At 43.2% G+C, this 21,401-nt stretch overlaps 1 long non-coding RNA gene across 5 annotated transcripts in view; it reads left to right on the top strand.

Moving 5' to 3' along the window:
- Positions 1–15,752: 15,752 nt before the first annotated feature.
- The window catches only part of LOC111097189, a 45,266-nt gene continuing 39,617 nt past the window's right edge, over positions 15,753–21,401 (top strand). For all 5 annotated transcript variants that reach the window (XR_005354399.1, XR_005354395.1, XR_005354398.1 and 2 more), the window contains exon 1: positions 15,753–15,907. This is a non-coding gene — a long non-coding RNA (uncharacterized LOC111097189). The remainder of the gene's footprint in view (positions 15,908–21,401) is intronic.

Below are 21,401 nucleotides of genomic sequence, written 5' to 3'. Positions count from 1 at the left end.
TCAGATACGATCTTATATTTACTTGGGCTGATACAGCATCATCCTCCAAGAGGAACCCAAAAACATTTGAGTTTAAAGAAATCACAGATTTATTCTTCAGGATAAAATGCTGTTGTACAAAAGCTAATTCATTGAAGGCTTTCTCAAGATCCATATAGTATGAGTTCTCTGCTATTGATTCAGACTAGGAAGGTTATTGTCTAAGACTTTGAATATGTTTTTATAGTTACTTTCCATGATGAATTACATGATGCTTTTAAGATGTGAGTCCTGGTTGAAAGCTTTGCAACATTCATTTTTTTTTTCATTCATTTGTTTATATGGTTTTTCTCCAGTATGAATTGTCTGATTTGTAAGGTATAGACTCTAAAAGGTTTCCCACAGTAATTGCATTTATAGCATTTCTCTTGACTGTGAGTGCTCTGATATCCTGTAAGGTATGAACTGTGTCTGAAGGTTTTGAGATATTCATTGCACTCAGAGTCCCTCTCTTGAATCGGCTGCCTGATGTGCTTTTTTTTTCCTGAAGCATTTCCCACATCCATAATGTCGATAGTTTCTCTCACATGTGAATTCTTTGATGTATTATAAAGTGGGAGGTCTAGCTGAAAGCTTTGCCACATCCCTTGCCCTTGTAGGGTTTCTCCTCAGTATGTAATTTCTGATTTTAAGTGAAACCCAAGTGGCCACAGATGTCATTCTCACACTCAAAACATTCACATGGACTGATGTTATGGGCTACAAGGTCACTGAAGAAAGCTTTACACACCAACCATATTTATAATGTTTCTCTCCAGAATGGATGCTCTGATGTAGAGTAGGACAAGATTTCTGGCTGAAAGCTTTATCATATTCACTGCATTCATAGGTTTTTTTTTTTCCAGCGTGAATTCTCTAATGTTGAGTAGCAGGTTTTCTCTGACTAAAGGCCTTCTCACAGTTGCTGGATTTATAGATTTTCGCTCTCTAATGAATTAACTAATGTTGAGTGAATAATGTGAGGCTGAATGCTTTTCCATATTCATTACACTGAAAGGGTTTTTCTCCAGAATAAATTATCTGGAACTGCGTTGAAGACCTCTCTGCAGCTGGAGACCTTGCTGCATTCTGTGTTTTCTAAAGGTTTCTCTCCAGCACAAATTTTTTGATGTTGAGGTATTAATGAGTTATGGTGAAAGTTTTCCCACATACATTGCACTCCAAGTGGCTTTTCCCAGGTATGGATCTATGATAGTCAATAAAGGGAGAATTTTAATGGAAGGTTTTCTCATATTCACTTCCTTCAAAAAACTTCTCTTTGGTATCATTGTGTGCTTGAATAAAGAACACTTTCATATTAGGGACATTTCCATATTTACCAGGATCCTTTTGAGCATGAATTATGTTTCAGAGGGAAAAACTGGTTCCCTGGCTGAAGGCATTTCCACATTTACTACATGTACATGCTTTCTCTCCATTTTGGGTTCTGCAGTGTCCAAAAAAGGGGCTGAGCAGGCACTCTGTATGTTGCCACATTTACTGTATTCCCAAAGTTTCTTCTCTGATATAGCTGGGCATTCTATTTCAGAAATCTCTTTCCTGTAGAAATGCTGGTCTGTCTACATGGAAGTGACTCTGAATACTGGAAGTCTTTCTGTCTATCACCAATATCTGAGAGGTATTTGTTACTTGCCCCGGATCTCTATCCTTATTTGCCTTCTGCACCCACTCCCCAACTCACCCTGGCACTCTCAGGCCTCATCTACTTGGATATCTGGGAAATAGTTCTTGGTAAGGAGGAATTCTCATCCTAAGTGTCCTCTTTGTGAAGCCTCCAATCTAGAGCTACAAACTATTAAAAAGTATCTTGAGTACTGTGCTGGGAAGTAATATGGCAATAATGAATGAGATTGGGGTAATAAATCAGAACCTAATGCCTGCTGAGAGTAGCTACCATGTCATTAAAACCCACAACTAGAAGAGTTTCTAATAAGTAGATGCTTCCTATGAGCTAGACACACTTTCTAGCACTTCATATGTAATTAACTCACACCACTACACTCAGAGAGGTAGGTGCTACCATTATCTCCATCTTATAGATAATGATATTGAAGTAATCGCTAAAGGTTATACTACTAATAAAGTACAAACAAAAGCAGTCTAGCTGCACAGATGTTGCTTTAAAGTACTTTGTTAGGGCATCTGGGTGGCTCAGTGGTCTGAGCGTCTGCCTTCAGCTCAGGTCATGATCCCAGAGTCCTGGCATTGAGTCCTACACCAGGCTCTCCACAGGGAGCCTGCTTCTCCCTCAGCCTGTGTCTCTGCCTCTCTCTCAGTGTCTCTCATGAATAAATGAAAAAAATATTTGGAAAAAAATAAAGTACTTCATTACACAGAGAAAAATCTGAAATAAACCAAACGTCCAATGGTGTAATATTCTATTACATGGAAATGTTGAAAATAATGTGGCCTAGTTAGATGTCCACTCTTATGTTAGATTAAAGTAGCAGACCAGAAATTACTTACACGTACACTTTTAAAAGTCATGTTAAAAGCCATTTATAAAGGGGCACCTGGGTGGCTCAGTTGGTTCAACAGTTGATTCTTGATCTTGATCTCAAGGTCCTGGGATTGAGCCCTGAGCTGGGCTGTATGCTCAGTGGGGAGTCTGCTTGAGGATTCTCTCCCTCTTCCTCTCTCTCTGCTCCTCCCTCTGCTCACCTGCCCTCCCTCTCTTTCTCTAAAAATAAATAAATAAATAAATAAATAAATAAATAAATAAATAAATAAATCTATCTTTGTTTTTTTGTTTTTTTTTTTAAAGATTTATCCACTCATGAGAGACACAGAGAGGCAGAGACACAAGCAGAGGGAGAAGCAGGCTCCATGCAGGGAGCCCGATGTGGGACTCGATCCCTGGACTCCAGGATCACAACCTGGCCCGAAGGCAGTCACTCAACCACTGAGCCACCCAGGGATCCCCATGTTTTGGGTTTTTTTAAAAAGCCATTTATAAAAATGAAAATAGCTCAACTTCTGGGGAAGATGGTGGAATAGGAGGATCCTAAGCTCACCTCATCCTCTGATACAACTAAGTAATACTTACATCAGTGTAAATAACTCAGAAAACTACCCAAATATTGGCAGAACATAATCTCCACAGCTAAATGTAGAGAAGAGGCTACATCGAAGAGGGCAGGAAGGGTGGAGATGCGGTTGGGAGACCACCTGACCCATGGGACTGTCTGTAGGAGGAAGGGACACTATGGGCAGGTGTGGAGAAGGGAGAGAAACAGACTCTCACAATAGGCACCTCAGGCTTAGGGAATCCATACAGGGAAGATGAATTCCCATAACATTTGGCTTTGAAAACCAGAGGGGCCTAATTTCGTGAGTTCTTACAATTAGTGGGGCTGAACATCTGGAACTTTAAAAATCAGCGGGCTTGACTCTGAGAGAGCTGGAAAGCAAGAGGAAACAGAGTCAGCTTCACTGAGATACAGCATAGAAGCAGCAGTTTGAAAAATGCTTGGGGTATATGGGAAGGAGATGTTTACTAATCTAATTTGTTTACTAATCCAGCACACTTGAAGGGCAGAAATCTTTGGAATACTTCAACAACAAAAGAGCTGGCAAGCACCATTTCCTTCACCTACATGGACATTTGTGGGAACAGCCTAGCATGAACACTCCCCATTTAGCTTGCTAACAGTGTGCCCTGCCACCCATGCTCTTCTGTGGATCCACCCCCTCCATCTCAGCCGAGGCAAGCATTTTCCTCAGGTGGATGCAGGTCCCTCCTGCAGCATACCTGTGTGGACCTTGCTGGCACTGTGCGCCCCACCTCCACACTCTTCTGCATGCCTGCCCACCCCACCCACCAAGCCTGATGACAGGAATTTTCTAAAGTATCTCCAGCAGAAAGGCAAAAACCTTGCTAAAACCATGCACCTCCCTGCTCCTCCCGTGTTCTCCTATGAACCTGCCATCAGCAGGTGTCCATCCAAAGCAGTGCCACAAGCATGGCAGTGTGAAAGTGGCCCCAACAGTGGCCAGCACCACTTCAAAGCATCTCCTATCCCTTTGGGGAAAGGGAAAGATAACCACAGAGGCCAGACTGCAGCCCCAGCAGTGGGCTGAGGGCAAACATCTGATCTGACTGTAGGCACTATCCTCTTCTCAGAAGACAACATATATAGAGTGCCCTGCAGTTTGGTGCTACCACAGCTCTAGCAAATGCCTGGTCTGATTGAACTGTGGCAAACCATGAGAGAAGAAAGCAAGAAAAAAAAGGAACAGCGAAGAGCTACAAAACCAATCATAACACAAATAACAAAACGGCAAGTAGGGCAGCTGGGGTGGCTCAGCGGTTTGGCACCGCCTTTAGCCCAGGGTGTGACTCTGGAGACCCAGGATGGAGTCCCACATCAGGCTCCCTGTGAGGAGCCTGCCTGTGTCTCTGCCTCTCTTTCTCTCTGTGTCTCTCATGAATAAATAGGTAAAATCTTTTTTAAAAATGGCAAGTAGGTACATATTTAATTACTTTGAATGTAAATGGACTAAGTGCTCCAGTCAAAAGACAGGATGATGGAATGAATAAAAAAGCAAGGCTCATCTATATGTTACCTACAAGAGACTCACTTCAGATCTAAAGCCATATGCAGATTGAAAGTGAAAGGAGGGATCCCTGGGTGGCGCAGCGGTTTAGCGCCTGCCTTTGGCCCAGGGCGCGATCCTGGAGACCTGGGATTGAATCCCACGTCAGGCTCCCGGTGCGTGGAGCCTGCTTCTCCCTCTGCCTATGTCTCTGCCTCTCTCTCTCTCTGCGTGACTATCATAAATAAATAAAAAAAAAAATTAAAAAAAACTTTTTTGAAAGTGAAAGGATAAGAGGGGTACCTGGGTAGCTCAGGTGGTTAAGTGTTTGCTTTTGGCTCAGGTTATGATCTCAGGGTCCTGAGATCCAGCCCCATGTCAGGCTCCCTGCTCAATGGGGAGTCCGCTTCTCTCTCCCCCTCTGCCCCTTCTCCAACTTGTACTCTCTCTCAAATGGATAGATAAAATCTTAAAAAGAAAGTGCAGGGATGGGAAAGCATTTAATATGCAAATGGAAGTAAATAGAAAGCTGGGTAGCAATACTTATATCAGACAAAAAAGACATTTATTTATTTATTTGTTTGTTTGTTTGTTTGTTTGTAAGGTAGACTCCCCACCCTGTGTGGAGCCCATCATGGAGCTTGAAATCATGATCCTGAGATCGAGACCTGATCTGAAATCAAGAGTCAGACAATCTACTGAATTACCCCAGTGACCCTAGACAAAATAGACTTTAAAAAAAGACTGTAACAGGGATGCCTGGGTGGCTCAGCAGTGAAGCATGTGCCTTCTGCCCAGGACATGATCCTGGAGTCCCGGGATCGAGTCCCACATCAGGCTCCCTGCATGGAACCTGCTTCTCTCTCTGCCTGTGTCTCTGCCTCTCTCCCTCTCTCTGTCTCTCATGAAGAAATAAATAAAATCTTAATAAAAAAAGACTAACATAAGACAAAGAAGATCACCGTACAATCATAAAGGTAACAGTCCAACAAGAATACATAACAATTGCAAATAATTCTGCACCCAACATGGAAGCACCCAAATACATAAAGCAGCTAATAACAAACACAAAGAGAGTAATCAATAGTAATAAATAATAGTATGTGACTTTAACACCCCACTTCCATCAATGGATAGATCACCCAAACCCCAAACAGAAAATCAATAAGGAAACAGTGGCTTTAACACATTGGTACAGATGGATCTAAAAGATACATTCAGAACATTGCATCCTGAAACAGTGGAATGAATACACATTCTTTTCAAGTGCACATGGAACACATGTGAGGCCTCAAAACAAGTCTCAATAAATTAAAAAAGACTGAAGTCATACCATGCATCTTTTCTGATCACAACACTATGAAACTAGAAATCAACCACAAGAAAAATCTGGGAAGAGCACAAATAAATGGAAGTTAAATAACATAACGTTACTAAACAATGAATGGGTCAGCCAAGAAATCAAAGAGGAAATTAAAAAATACATAAGGACAAATGAAAAATGAAAATACAATAGTCCAAAATCTTTGGGATGCAGGGAAACCTTTTCTAAGAGGGAATTTTACAGCAGTACAGGCGTACCTCAAAAAGCAAGAAAAATCTCAAATAAACAACTTAACCTTATACCTAAAAGAGCAAGAAAAAGAATAACAAACAAAACCCAAACGAGTAGAAAGAAGGAAATAAAGATCAGAGCAGAAATAAGTGAATTAGAAACTAAAAACCAATAGAATAGATCAGTTGAACCAGGAGCTGTTTCTTTGAAAAGACCAAACAAATTGATAAACCTTTAGCCACACTCATCCAAAGAGATAGGGGGGTGGGACTCAAATAAAATCAAAAAGAGGAGAAATAACACCACAGATATACAAAGGATTATAAGAAAATGTTATGAAAAATTATATGCCAACAAATTGGACTGCCTCGAGGAAATGGATAAATTCCTAGAAACATATAACCTCCCAAAACTGAATCAAGAAGAAGTAGAAAATTCAAACAGACTGATTACCAGCAAGGAATTGAATCTGTAATTTAAAAAAATTCCAACAAACAAAATTCCAGGACAAATGGCTTCACAGGTGAATTGTACCAAACATTAAAGAAGAGTTAATATCTATTCTTCTCAAAGTACTTCAAAAAATAGAAGAGGGAGGAAAGCTTCTAAATTCATCCTACAAATCCAGAATTACTCTGGTACCAAAGCCAAATAAATATCCTGAGAGAGAGAAAGAAAGAGAAAGAGAGAGAGAGAATACCAGGTCAACATATCTAATGAATACGGATGCAAAAATCCTCAACAAAATATTAAGAAATAGAATCTGACAATATATTAAATCATTCACCATGATCAAGAGGGATTTATTCCTAGGATGCAAGAGTGGTTCAATATTTGCAAATCAATTAACATGATACATCATATCAAGAGAAAGGATAAAAACCATTTGATCACTTCAATAGATGCAGAAAAAGTAGACAAAGTAGAACATCCATTTGTGATTAAAAAAAACTCTCAACAAAGTAGATTTAGAAGGAATATACCATAATAAAAGCCATATATGAAAAACCCACAGCTAATCTACTCAATGGTGAAAAACTGAGAGCCTTTCCCTAAGATCAGGAATAAGTCAAGGATGTCCACTCTCACCACTTTTAGTCAATATAATACTGGAAGTCCTAGCAATCAGACAAGAAAAAGAAATAAAAATTATCCAATTAGTAAGGAAGAAGTAAAGCTTTCACTGTTTGCAAATGACATGATATGTGATTTAGAAAATCCTAAAGACTCCACCAAAAAAACTACTAGAACTGATAAATGAATTTCAGAAAGGTTGCAGGATACTAAATCAATATACAGAAATTTGTTGCATTTCAATGCACTAATAATGAAATAGCAGAAAGAGAAATTAGGAAAACAGTTCCATTTACAATTGCATTAAAAATAATAATATACCCAGGAATAAACTTAAAGAGGTGAAAGGCCTGTAGTCTGAAAACTATAACGCATTGATGAAAGAAGTTGAAGATGACACAAACAAGTGTTAAGATACTCCATGCTGGGGCAGCCTGGGTGGCTCAGAGGTTTAGCCTGCCTTCGGCCCAGGGTGTGGTCCTGGAGACCCAGGATCAAGTCCCACGTCAGGCTCCCTGCATCGAGCCTGCTTCTCCCTCTGCCTGTGTCTCTGCCTCTCTCTCTCTCTCTCTCTCTCTCTCTCTCTCTGTGTCTCTCATGAATAAATAAATAAAATCTTAAAAAAAAGATACTCCATGCTTATGGATTGGGAGAAGAAATACCGTTAGAATGTCCATACTACCTAAATGAAAGATTTAATGCAATCTCTATAAAAAATACCAACATTTTTCACAGAACTAGAACAAATAATCCTGAAAGTTATATGAAACCACAAAAGATCCCAAATAGCTAAAGCAATCTTGAAAAAGGACAAGCCACATGCAGAAGAATGAGACATGACCATTTCCTTATACCATACACAAAAATAGACTCAACAAGGATGAATGACCTAAATATGAGACAGGAATCCAACAAAATCCTAGAGGAGAACACAAGTAGCAATCTATGTGACCTAGGCTGCAGTAACTTCTTGCTAGACATCTCCAAAGGCAAGGGAAACAAAGGCAAAAATGAACTACTGGGACTTCATCAAGATAAAAAGTTTTTGGACAGCAAAGGGAAACAGTCAACAAAACCAAAAGACAATCAACAGAATGGGAGAAGATATTTGCAAAGTCTTGTCAGATAAAGGGCTAGTATCCAAGATCCATAAAGAACTTATCAAACTCAACACCCAAAGAACATACAATCCAATCAAGAAACGGGCAGAAGACATGAACAGGCATTTCTCTAAAGGAGACATACAAATGGCCAACAGATACATGAAAATATGCTCAACATCACTCGGCATCAGTGAAATACAAATCAAAACCACAATGAGATATCACCTCACACTGGTCAGAATGGCTAAAATTAACAAGTCAGAAAAAAAAAAAAAAAACAAGTCAGGAAACAATAGATGTTCGCAAGGTTGCAGAGAAAGGGGAACCCTCTTACATTGTTGGTGGAAATGCAATTGGTGCTGCCACTCTGGAGAGGAGTAAGGAGGTTCCTCAAAAGGTTAAAAATAGAGCTGCCCTACAACCCAGAAATTGCACTACTGGGTATTTACCTCAACAATACAAATTTAGTGGTCCAAAGAGGCACCTGCACCCCAATGTTTAAAGCACCAATGTCCACGGTAGCCAAACTATGGAAAGAGCACAGATGTCCAACAACAGATGAATGGATAAAGAAATATATATATATATATATATATATATATATAGTAGATAAATATAAATAAGAAAATAAAATATAAATAAATAAAAATATATAAATAAAATGGAACACTGCTGAGCCATAAAGGAAGAAATCTTGCCATTTGCAATGTGTGTTATGCTAAGTGAAATTAGTCAATCAGAGAAAGACAATTATCATATGATCTCACTCATGTGAAATTTAAGAAACAAAACAGAGGTTTGTAGGGGAAGAGAGAAAAAAATTAAGACAAAATCAGAGAGGGAGACAAACCATAAGAGACTTTTTTTTCAAATAAGTCTCAATTTCAATAAGATCCTTTACACACACATTTGCTACCCAAAATTGAAATAGCATATCAAAAAATTACAATTCAATTTTTGAAAACCAGAAAAATCTAGCCTATACATAGTTATAGTATGCGTTAGTCATACTCTAACCAAACCACCCAAAGTTTTCTGTGTATTCCTTCCGCACAAGTTACTTGGCTTCCAATTTCTTTTATTGGTTTTTCTTTTTACATTTAAAAAAATTTTTAAATATTATTATTAATTTTTTGTATATTCTTTTATTAGAGTTTGATTTGCCAACATATCAAACTTATATAACACCCAGTGCTCATCCTGTCAAGTGCCCCCCTCAGTGCCGGTCACCCAGTCACCACAACCCCCACCAACTTCCCCTTCCACTACACCTTGTTCATTTCCCAGAGTTAGGAGTCTCTCATGTGGTTTTTTTTTATTTTTTTATTTAAAGATTTTATGTATTTATTCATGAGAGATACAGAGAGAGAGAGAGAGAGAGGCAGAGAGGCAGAGACACAGGCAGAGGGAGAAGCAGGCTCCATACAGGGAGCCCGAAGTGGGACTCAATCCCAGGTCTCCAGGACTACAACCTGGGCTGAAGGCAGCGCTTAACCGCTGAGCCACCTGGGCTGCCCATCTCATGTATTTTTTTATATTTTTTTAAATTGAAGTTCAGTTTGCCAACATATAGTATAACACCCAGTGCTCATCCCATTAAGTGCCCTCCTCCTTGCCCATCACCCAGTACCCCATCCTCCTACCCACCTCCCCTTCAACCACCCTTTGTTCGTTTCCCAGAGTTAGGAGTCTCCCACGGTTTGTCTCCCTCTCTAATTTTCCCCACTCAGTTCCCCTCCTTTCCCTTATTTCCACCTTTCCCTTACTTCCCTTTCGCTATTTCTTATAACCATATATGAGTGAAACCATATGATGATTGTCATTTTCTGGTTGACTTATTTCACTCAGCATAATACCCTCCAGTTCCATCCACATCGAAGCAAATGGTGGGTATTCGTCATTTCTAATGGCTGAGTAATATTCCATTGTATATATAGACCACATCTTCTTTATCCATTCATCTTTCGATGGACACTGAGCCTTCTTCCACAGTTTGGCTATTGTGGACGTTGCTGTTATAAACATTGGGATGCAGGTATCTTGGTTTTTCACTGCATCTCTATCTTTGGGATAAATCCCGAGCAGTGCAATTGCTGGGTCATAGGGTAGCTCTATTTTTAACTCTTTGAAGAACCTCCACACAGTTTTCCAGAGTAGCTATACCAGTTCACTTTCCCACCAACAGTGCAAGAGGGTTCCCCTTTCTCCACATCCTCTCCAACATTTGTTGTTTCCTGTCTTGTTAATTTTCAACATTCTCACTGATGTGAGGTGGTATCTCATTGTGGTTTGATTTGTATTTCCCTGATGGCAAGTGATGCGGAACATTTTCTCCCTCGTGCTTGTTGACCATGTGTATGTCTTCTTTGGTGAAATTTCTGTTCATGTCTTTTGCCCAATTCCATGATTGGACTGTTTGTTTCTTGGGTGTTGAATTATAATTTCTTTATAGATCTTGGATACTAGCCCTTTATCTGATATGTCATTTGCAAATATCTTCTCCCATTCTGTAGGTTGTCTTTTAGTTTTGTTTATTGTTTCTTTTGCTGTGCAAAAGCTTTTCATCTTAAGTCCCAAGAGTTCATTTTTGCTTTGGTATCCCTTGCCTTCATAGGTGTATCTTGCAAGAAGTTGCTGTGGCCAAGTTCAAAAAGGGTGTTGCCTGTGTTCTCTAGGATTTTGATGGATTCTTGTCTCACATTTAGATCTTTCATCCAATTTGAGTTTATCTTTGTGTATGGTGTAAGGGAATGGTCTAGTTTCATTCTTCTGCACGTGGCTGTCCAATATTCCTAGCACCTTTTATTGAAGATACTGTCCTTTTTCCAGTGGATAGTCTTTCCTGCTTTGTCAAATATTAATTGACCATAGAGTTGAGGGCCCATTTCTGGGTTCTCTATTCTGTTCCATTGATCTATGTGTCTGTTTTTGTGCCAGTACCACACTGTCCTGATGATCACAGCTTTGTAATATAGCTTGAAGTCTGGCCTTATAATGCCCCCCAGCATAGGTTTTCTTTTTCAATATTCCCCCGCCTATTTCAGTTTTTTTCTGATTTCATACAAATCTTAAGATTATTTGTTCCAACTCTGTGAAGAAAGTCCATGGTATTTTGAAAGGGATCACACTGAACATGTAAATTGCATAGATAGCATAGACATTTTCGCAATATTAATTCTTCCAATCTGGGCAGCCAGGGTGGCTCAGTGATTTAGCACCGCCTTCAGCCCAGGGTATGATCCTGGAGACCTGGGATCGAGTCCCATGTCGAGTTCCCTGCATGGAGGGAACTGCTTCTCCCTCTGCCTGTGTCTCTGCCTCTCTCTCCCTCTCTCTCTCCCCCTCTCTTTCTCTCTCTCTCTTTCTGTCTCTCATGAATAAATAAATAAAATCTTTAAAAAATAATTCTTCCAATCATGAGCATGGAATGTTTTTCATCTGGTTATGTCTTCCTCAATTTCTTTCAGAAGTGTTCTGTAGGTTTTTGGGTATAGATCCTTTACCTCTTTGGTTAGGTTTATTCCTAGGTATCTTATGCTTTTGGGTGCAATTGTGAATGGGATTGATGTCTTAATTTCTCTTTCTTCAGCCTCATTGTTAGTGTATAGAAATGCCACTGAATTCTGGGCATTGATTTTGTATCCTGACACACTGTCAAATTCCTGTATGAGTTCTAGCAATCTTGAGGTGGAGTCTTTGGGTTTTCTACGTACAGTATCATGTCATTTGTGAGGAGGGAGAGTTTGACTTCTTCTCTGCCAACTTGAATACCTTTTATTTCTTTTTGTTGCCTGATTGCTGAGGCTAGGACTTCTAATACTATGTTGAATAGCAGTGGTGAGAGTGGACATCCCTGTCATGTTCCTGATCTTAGGGGAAAGGCTCTCAGTTTTTCCACATTGAGAATATTTGCTATGGGCTTTTTGTAGATGGCTTTTAAGATGCTGAGGAATGTTCCCTCTATCTCTACACTCCGAAGAGTTTTGATCAGGAATGGATGCTGTATTTTGTCAAATGTTTTCTCTGAATCTATTGGGAGGATAATATGGTTCTTGTTTTTTCTCTTGTTGATATGATCTATCACGTTGATTGTTTTACGAGTGTTGAACCAACCTTGCATGTCGGGGATAAATCCCACTTGGTCATGGTGAATAATACTCTTCATGTACTGTTGGATCCTATTGGCTAATATCTTGGTCAGAATTTTTGCATCCGTGTTCATCAGGGATATTGGTCTATAATATCCTTTTTGGCGGGGTCTTTGTCTGGTTTTGGAATTAAGGTGATGCTGACCTCATAAAACAAGTTTGGAAGTATTCCATCCCTTTCTATCCTTTGAAACAGCTTTAGTAGAATAGGTATTGTTTCTTCTTTAAAAGTTTGATAGAATTCCCCTGGGAAGCCATATGGCCCTGGACTTTTGTGTCTTGGGAGGTTTGTGATGACTGCTTCAATTTCCTTCCTGGTTATTTACTTGTTCAGGTTTTCTATTTCTTCCTGTTCCAGTTTTGGTAATTTGTGGTTTTCCACAAATGTAGAATAGTGCCTACAGTCAGATCAGATGTTTGCCCTCAGCCCACTGCTGGGGCTGCAGTCTGGCCTCTGTGGTTATCTTTCCCTTTCCCCAAAGGGATAGGAGATGCTTTGAAGTGGTGCTGGCCACTGTTGGGGCCACTTTCACACTGCCATGCTTGTGGCACTGCTTTGGATGGACACCTGCTGATGGCAGGTTCATAGGAGAACACGGGAGGAGCAGGGAGGTGCATGGTTTTAGCAAGGTTTTTGCCTTTCTGCTGGAGATACTTTAGAAAATTCCTGTCATCAGGCTTGGTGGGTGGGGTGGGCAGGCATGCAGAAGAGTGTGGAGGTGGGGCGCACAGTGCCAGCAAGGTCCACACAGGTATGCTGCAGGAGGGACCTGCATCCACCTGAGGAAAATGCTTGCCTCGGCTGAGATGGAGGGGGTGGATCCACAGAAGAGCATGGGTGGCAGGGCACACTGTTAGCAAGCTAAATGGGGAGTGTTCATGCTAGGCTGTTCCCACAAATGTCCATGTAGGTGAAGGAAATGGTGCTTGCCAGCTCTTTTGTTGTTGAAGTATTCCAAAGATTTCTGCCCTTCAAGTGTGCTGGATTAGTAAACAAATTAGATTAGTAAACATCTCCTTCCCATATACCCCAAGCATTTTTCAAACTGCTGCTTCTATGCTGTATCTCAGTGAAGCTGACTCTGTTTCCTCTTGCTTTCCAGCTCTCTCAGAGTCAAGCCCGCTGATTTTTAAAGTTCCAGATGTTCAGCCCCACTAATTGTAAGAACTCACGAAATTAGGCCCCTCTGGTTTTCAAAGCCAAATGTTATGGGAATTCATCTTCCCTGTATGGATTCCCTAAGCCTGAGGTGCCTATTGTGAGAGTCTGTTTCTCTCCCTTCTCCACACCTGCCCATAGTGTCCCTTCCTCCTACAGACAGTCCCATGGGTCAGGTGGTCTCCCAACCGCATCTCCACCCTTCCTGCCCTCTTCGATGTAGCCTCTTCTCTACATTTAGCTGTGGAGATTATGTTCTGCCAATATTTGGGTAGTTTTCTGAGTTATTTACACTGATGTAAGTATTACTTAGTTGTATCAGAGGATGAGGTGAGCTTAGGATCCTCCTATTCCACCATCTTCCCCAGAAGTTGAGCTATTTTCATTTTTATAAATGGCTTTTTAAAAAAACCCAAAACATGGGGATCCCTGGGTGGCTCAGTGGTTGAGTGACTGCCTTCGGGCCAGGTTGTGATCCTGGAGTCCAGGGATCGAGTCCCACATCGGGCTCCCTGCATGGAGCCTGCCTCTCCCTCTGCTTGTGTCTCTGCCTCTCTGTGTCTCTCATGAGTGGATAAATCTTTAAAAAAAAAAAAAAACACAAAGATTTATTTATTTATTTATTTATTTTTAGAGAAAGAGAGGGATGGCACGTGAGCAGAGGGAGAGGAAGGGCCCAGGGTTCAGGAGCAAGTGCCATGGGTCTCCAGCCTAAGATAAAGCCAGGGCATACATCCCACTTTGAAGGGGATAGCTGAAAGATTCATTCAAGGAACGCTAGTTTCTCAGCGTTATGTTGCATGGTCATTCACCTCCACAACAACTGAGGAGAAGTTGTGCTAAAACACCCCGGTGACAGACTCCTTTTACGGACAAGGCCAGGAAACCTGCTTTCTCAGTGAAAAGTACCTGACCTCTCCGCTGGCTCTCCATCTCCAAGGCTGTGGTAGCTGCTAAACTCCCTGTGAGGGCTTGTTAAAAGTTTCCCTCAGAGAGGGCTTCATCCTCAGACTGAAGCACCACAGCCTTGCCACTGTTGACTGCTGAGCTAAGAGATTTGACTTTCTTCATAGAATAGGCCAATGGAGAGCTGCACTCAAGCAACTGTGGTGTCCCAGAGGCCCTACAGCACTTTTGGACCGCCCCTCCAAACCTTCTGGAGAGACACATTTGAACTCCCTTTACTGAGAACCTAGCTTTCTGGCAGGGTCTGAGCCTCAGAACTCAGGCCAGCTTATTTCCATTGTATCCCCACAGCTGCTGGGGAGGCAGAGTCTCATTGGCCTCTGGGAGAGGATAGTGGTGAGCTTAGTCAAGGAGAACTTTTTCGTCAAAAGACTGTGATCTGCATTCCCTTGGCGCCACCACCACTGCTGAGACACATGACCCAACTTCCTGAGATGAGAAACTAGACGCAAGATGCACTCCAGGAAGTCCTATGTCTCCTAGAGCTAGACAGTGCCTCCTAGGGCACCTCCAAACTTCCTGAGGAGGTGGAATCTCAAGCCCTTCCTGGAGAGACCAGTGGAAAGCTGCCTCACTGGATCCTTGGGCCCAGGGTTCAGGACAGTGAGTGTCATTGGTTCTCCAGCCTAAAACGAGCTAGGAAATTCTTCCCACCTGGGAAGGGCTAGCTGAAAGTTTCATTGAAGGAACGCTAGTTCCTTGGCATTGAGTAGGTGCCATGGTCTTTTCACTTCCACAACTGTGGAGAGGGTGTGCTAACTCACCCCAGGGACAGACTTGTGTTAAGTTAAAGGCCAGGAAAGGTGCTTTCTCAGTGAAAAGTACCTGGCCTCTCCAATGGCACTCAACCACAAAGGATGGAGCTAGCTTCTAACCTCCCTCACCTCTGAGGGCTCACTGAAAGATTAAATCAGGGAGAACTTGGTTCTCAGACTTAAGCCAACAGCCTTGTCACTGCCCAGGTGTGTCTGTTGGGCTGAGAGATTTGATTTTCCTCACGGAATAGGCCAGTGGAGAGCTGCACTCAAGGAACTGTGGTGTCCCAGAGGCTTTCCAGCAGTGTTGGGCCACCCCTCCAAAACTTCTGGGGAGACTGGTTGAACTCCCTTCATTGAGAAGATTGCCTTCAGTAAGGCCTGAGCCTCAGAATTCAGGCCAGCTCATTTCCATTGTGACCTCACTGCTTTTGAGGGGGCAGGGTGTCACAGGTCTCTGGGAGAGGGCTAGTGGTGAGCTTAGTCAGGGAGAGCTTTGTTCTCAGAGTAAAGTAGCCTGCTTTCCCTTGGTGCCAACACGACTGCTGAGACACATGTTCCAACTCCCTGAGGTGAGAAACGTGTCGCAAAGTGACCTCCAGTAAGGTCTATGGCCCCTAGAGTTGGACAGAGCCTTCCCGGGCCCCTCCAAACATCCTGAGGAACTGGCTCCTCCAGCCCTTCCTGGAGAGGCCAGTGGAAAATTCCCTCATGACCCTTAGGGTCCAGGGTTCAGGACACTGAGTGTCATTGGTTTCCGAACAAAATATGGAACTGAGAGTTTCCTCAGAGCTGGGAGGGGCTGGCTGAAAGTTTGATTCAATGAATGCTAATCCTCAGCATTTAGTAGGTCGTATGGTCTTTTCATCTCCACAACTGTGGCGAGGGTGTGCTAACTTACCCTGGTGACCCTTGGAAGCTGAAGGCCCAGAAAGCTGCTTTCTCAGTGAAGACTACCTGGATTCTCCAGTGTTTCTCCAACACCAAGCCTGGAGGTAGCTGCTAAACTCCCTCAGCTGTGAGGGCTCATTTAAAAGTTCCCTAAGGGAGGGCTTGGTTCAGCCTGAAGCCCACAGGCTTGCGACTGCCCAGATTGTCTGCTGGGGTTTAGGACTCAACTTTCCTCACTGAAGAGGCCAGCGGAGAGCTGTATTCAAGGAACTGTGGTGTCACAAAACCATCCATGCTTTTCAACTGCCCCTCCAAAACTTCTGGTGATACTGGTTGAACTCCCTTCATTGAGAAGTTAACCTTTGGGAAGGCCTAAGCCTAAGAACTCAGGCCAGCTGATTTCCATTGTGCCTTCACAGCTGCTATGTCATCAGGATCTTATAGGCCTCTGAGAGAAGCCTAGTGGTGAGCTTAGTTTGGGAGAGCTGGTGTGAGGAGAGGATTAAAATAGCCATTCAGTACATAAATGTAGTTCCAGGACATCCGCACTGTCCCCCCCCCCCCCCCCGAGGGATGGGGCACTGGAAAATAGGTAGTTATTTATCTTGAATTTGTCCAGGATATTAAGGGGAAAGGAAAACAATGCACAGAACTTTCTCTGGCATGTATGTACAAAACTTTTTTTCTTTTTTTTTCCTAGTCCAGGTATTCAAGGGCACCTGGCTGGCTCCATGTCAGTCTTTTTTTTTTTAAGTTTTTTATTTATTTATGATAGGCACACAGTGAGAGAGGGAGAGAGGCAGAGACACAGGCAGAGGGAGAAGCAGGCTCCATGCACCGGGAGCCTAACGTGGGATTCGATCCTGGGTCTCCAGGATCGCACCCTGGGCCAAAGGCAGGCGCCAAACCGCTGCGCCACCCAGGGATCCCTCCATGTCAGTCTTGATCGATGAGAGTCATGAGTTCCCGCCAGCACTATGTCTGTTGGATGGGTGTAGTGATCTCTTGAAACTGAAAAGCTTTTGGACGCCTGGGTGGCTTGGCGGTTGAGGCTCTCCCTTTGGTTGGAGACGTAATTCTGGAGGGTGGGTATGAAGTCCCACATGGGACTCCCTGCAGGGAGCCTGCTTCTCCCTCTGCCTATGTCTCTGCCTGCCCACCCCCACCCCCACCCCCTGCCGTGTGTTTCTCATGAATAAGGGAGTTTTTAAAAAACTTAAATTCAATCACAATAAAAAGCTTTGAAAAACAAACAAAAGGAAAAAAAAAAGAACAAACAAAAGGGACCACAGAGGACAAGGAGAAGCAATAACTATCAAAGATATACACCTGCAAGCATTAAGCAGTTATAGGAAAACATAAACAGTGGTGGCAGAGGATAGGACAGTGGAGGTGACAAAGCAGCATCCTGTCTAGGTGTTAGGGCACTTCAATGCTTTCTGGGACCAGTAGGGACTTTAAAAATTTCACCTTTGGATCCAGACAGGAGAGGACACATGCCCCTCCAGCAGGAATTCCTCTGATTAAAGGTAACTCTTAATACATTAAATATCACCAATTGACCATGGGCATTTAAGGTTTCATTTCTGAGCCTCTCTCTTGGCCTTCTCTTGGAATCCCTGATCCCACTTCACAACATCCACCCACCCCGGGATGAAAACTGTTCCCTGTAAATCCTACATCCTGAGCACCATGAAAGCTACTAATGAGACACCACCAAGAGAGAAATCAAGCAAGTCATGTGACTCAGAAGGCTGGAAGTCTAGCAGGTTGAAAGCATTGATGGAAAATCAGAAACGTGAAAAGAAGGGTTTTCTTTCAAGGGAATCTTTCCTCAGTTGGCTAAACTACGTGCATTACTGGTATTTCCTCCACTCAGAGGGTAACTGTGCAGAAGGCTGCTCAGCAGGAGAAAGGTACGGGTGAAAACCTCACGTTTGTTTTTCAAGGACAAGTATTTCAGGGCACCTGGCTGTGGCTCCGTTGGGGGGAGCATGCACCTCCATGCTTGATCTGCACATATCCCAAGTGCCAACACCGTGTTAGGTGTAGAGATGATTTCTACAAGCTAGACAGGCAGAGGATTTAGAGATCGTATGGCCCTCTGCTTTCGCCTTTTCTGGGTTACCTGGGACTGATCCCCAGAAGTGGGATCACTGGATCCTCCAGTAAGAGAGTGTGGAGCTGGCAAAGGCATCGCCCCTATCCAGAGCATTTCTTGGGATGGCAACTAAGAGCTGGTGGGGCAGCACCCTGAAGGGAGCAAGGAAGGCCACGAAGGAGGTCAAATCCAAAGATGCTGTAAAGGACAGCATCCCCGAGGCACCACCTTGACCTCCACCCTCTCAGCCTCTGGGGCCTGACCCGGAGGATGACCTTGATGTCAGTCCAACAAACAACAAACGGGAGGGGGGGGGGCGGGGGCGGGGGTGAAGCAGTCGAAAGAGTTTGTCCCTGACAAGCTTCACGTGGCAGAGCCCTCCTGAGCAAACAAAGACCCTGAGGAATGGCAAACCCTAAATGTGTGTCTATTGGGTTGAACAAGGAGAAGACATTGTGGAAGAATAGCTCAACTATGTGGGGAGGCTAAAAGAACATAAGGGTTTTCTTTTTTTTTTTAATAACCATCTGTTTGTCCAGAATTCTCATTCTCAAGCTCAACTTCCTGTCCTTGAATGTCATTCACTTTCCTCCTGGCACTCCTCTCCAAGGCACCTTCCAGGAAAAGGAGGGGATTCAGCACACCCTCCTTCCACCTGCTGGGGGGTGTTTTGTGTGTGTTTCTTTGCTGCTTCAGCAACTTTTTAAAAGTGTCTATTCAAAAAAGTATTCTGGTTTCCTTTATATACAAGTCTTATCTCAGATTTGCCTTTTGACAGGAGGAGAGAGGGCAGGCCACATTTTCTTCTGCCGTGGTGGAGAACGATAAGATGGGTGCAGACCTGTGCATATTCTTTTCTGTATGGGGGGGCTGGTGAGCAGAGGATTCAGATTCACCTCTTGCGGGATGGGATCTAATTTCTCCATGAATAATCAGACAAAATATCAGGTGAACAGAGGGTGAGTAAAGGTTAGAAGAACATGGACAAGATCAGCTATAGATGTTGGAGTTTCCAGAGCAATGATTTCATCAGAGGCATGTGAATGTCAAAGATTTCCAGGGACCATGTTTATGGACGCCTTGGCATGTAGGTCCTTTCAGATTGACGGTGCTACCATCCGGTCACTTTAGCATATTGTCTCCAGCTCACATGAGCAGTGTGGTCATGAAATTATAATATGGACCTAATGGGGGATGGAATTGTGGCAGAGAATGGGAGATAGCATCAAGTCATTGAGCCTAAGGCATGTCTAAGAGAGTGACACTCTATAGTAGGTTGAGGCAGAAGGAGGCCAGTTGGTTGTATATCTGTGGCAATGGGGTGGGTGTGGGTTGCTGTTGTTTGTTTGTTTTCTGGACAAGGTGAAAGAACTCTTCAAGTGGAAGTATTTGCACAAGGGTTCTGGCGGGATGGGAGGGTGTGGGTGACTCCATTCACCAAGAAAACCAGAGAATCAGGCTTTTTAAGAACTAGGCAATGGGAGTTTAGCTTTGCTCATCGCAGCAACTGGCAATTCAGCAGAAACAACAGAATATTCCCAGAATGAATTGAATTGCAGGAGCCAGCCTGAGCATGCCCCACCACCCTCAGCATGTGAATACATATAAACACACACACACACACACACACACACACACACACACATCTGGTCTTCCATTCCCAAATCCACTGTAGGACTCACAGTTGAGGAGGGTATGGCCAAGTGACTGAAGGGAGGTTCAGGGTGGTCCATTCCAATGGGCCTCATTCAATCATTTCATTCAAATGCACAAGGCTATCTTGTTAAAGTCAGAGCCTTGGACTTCTCTCCATTGAATGGCTTTCCTCAACTCCCCCAGCCCTCAGACTGCTTGGGGAAGAGAAGGGAAGGGAGGGGAGGAGAGGGAGGGAAAGGGAAAGGGAAGGGGAAGGGGAAAGAGGATGTCTGAAGAACTCACCTTGTCTGGGGGCCAAAAGAATCCCTTCCTGGTTTCCTAACCCAGGAAACCCCAATAAACCCTTTGGGAATCATGGATGTAGAGGATGACATCTCACTTTAATGCCTTCCAGGGTGGGGGTGTATCAAGGAGGGCGTGGCATGGTGTGGCCTGCTGAGTCTGAGGGACACTTAAACACTTGATGGTGGTGTCTTAGGGTTCAGAGGACAAACACAGGCAGAGAGTGATAAGGGCAAAGGATTAAGGGAGGCCTGGCAGGGGACAGCTCTGACTCATCCACCCTGGGTGAGGGCCCAGCAAGCACACTCTTTCCTCTAAAGCAACACCAAAAGTTTACTGGTTCTCCATCGACCTGTCCTCCCTCTTGCACCCACTTCCCAAGGGAAATCCTCAGTCTCATTCGACATATTCACTGGCTGTTTCACAAGCCACCTTCTGTCTACTAAAAGAAGGAAGGAAGATGGACAAACATGAACCAGCCTGACAGATGGCACTTCCTCATGGGGGGGCGGAGGGGGCTCACCAGACAAATGGTAACTCTGAGCCATAATCCTAGGGTTCTTGAAAAAATGAAATGGAAGGAGCACATGGCCGGCTTAGTCAGAAGAGCACTCAACTCTTGATCTTAGTCAGGGTCATGAGTTCAAGTCCTACCTTGTGTCTAGAGATAATGAAAAATGAATGAACGAATTTGTAAAAAATTATGTATGGTGTGCCTGGGTGGCTCAGCTGTTGAGCATCTGCCTTCATCTTGGAAGAAGCCTGCTTCTCCCTCTGCCTGTGTTTCTGCCTCTGTGTGTGTGTGTGTGTGTGTGTGTGTGTTTCTCATGAATAAATAGATAAAACTTTAAAAAATTTCAAATTAAAATTAAAAAATGGAAAGGAAAGATAACGTGGTGAGGAGGATGTAAACGTACCTAATACTGCTGAACCCTAGGCTTAGAAACAGCTAAAATGCTCCATTATAGGTGATGTCTATTTTTAACCACAACTTAAAAACAAAACAAGACCCACTGTCCTTGGCTCAGAGTAAGGGAGTTCCTGGGTCAGGTTGGAGGGGGTCCTGTCATCCGCAGTGTGGAAAACCAGGGTTCAGCAATATGGAATATTCCTCTCCAGGTAGACAGATGTGGTCA

The sequence above is a fragment of the Canis lupus genome, chromosome 1, assembly GCF_011100685.1.
Source record: "Canis lupus familiaris isolate Mischka breed German Shepherd chromosome 1, alternate assembly UU_Cfam_GSD_1.0, whole genome shotgun sequence".
Classification (NCBI taxonomy): domain Eukaryota; kingdom Metazoa; phylum Chordata; class Mammalia; order Carnivora; family Canidae; genus Canis; species Canis lupus.
This window is presented reverse-complemented; position numbering and strand designations above follow the sequence as displayed.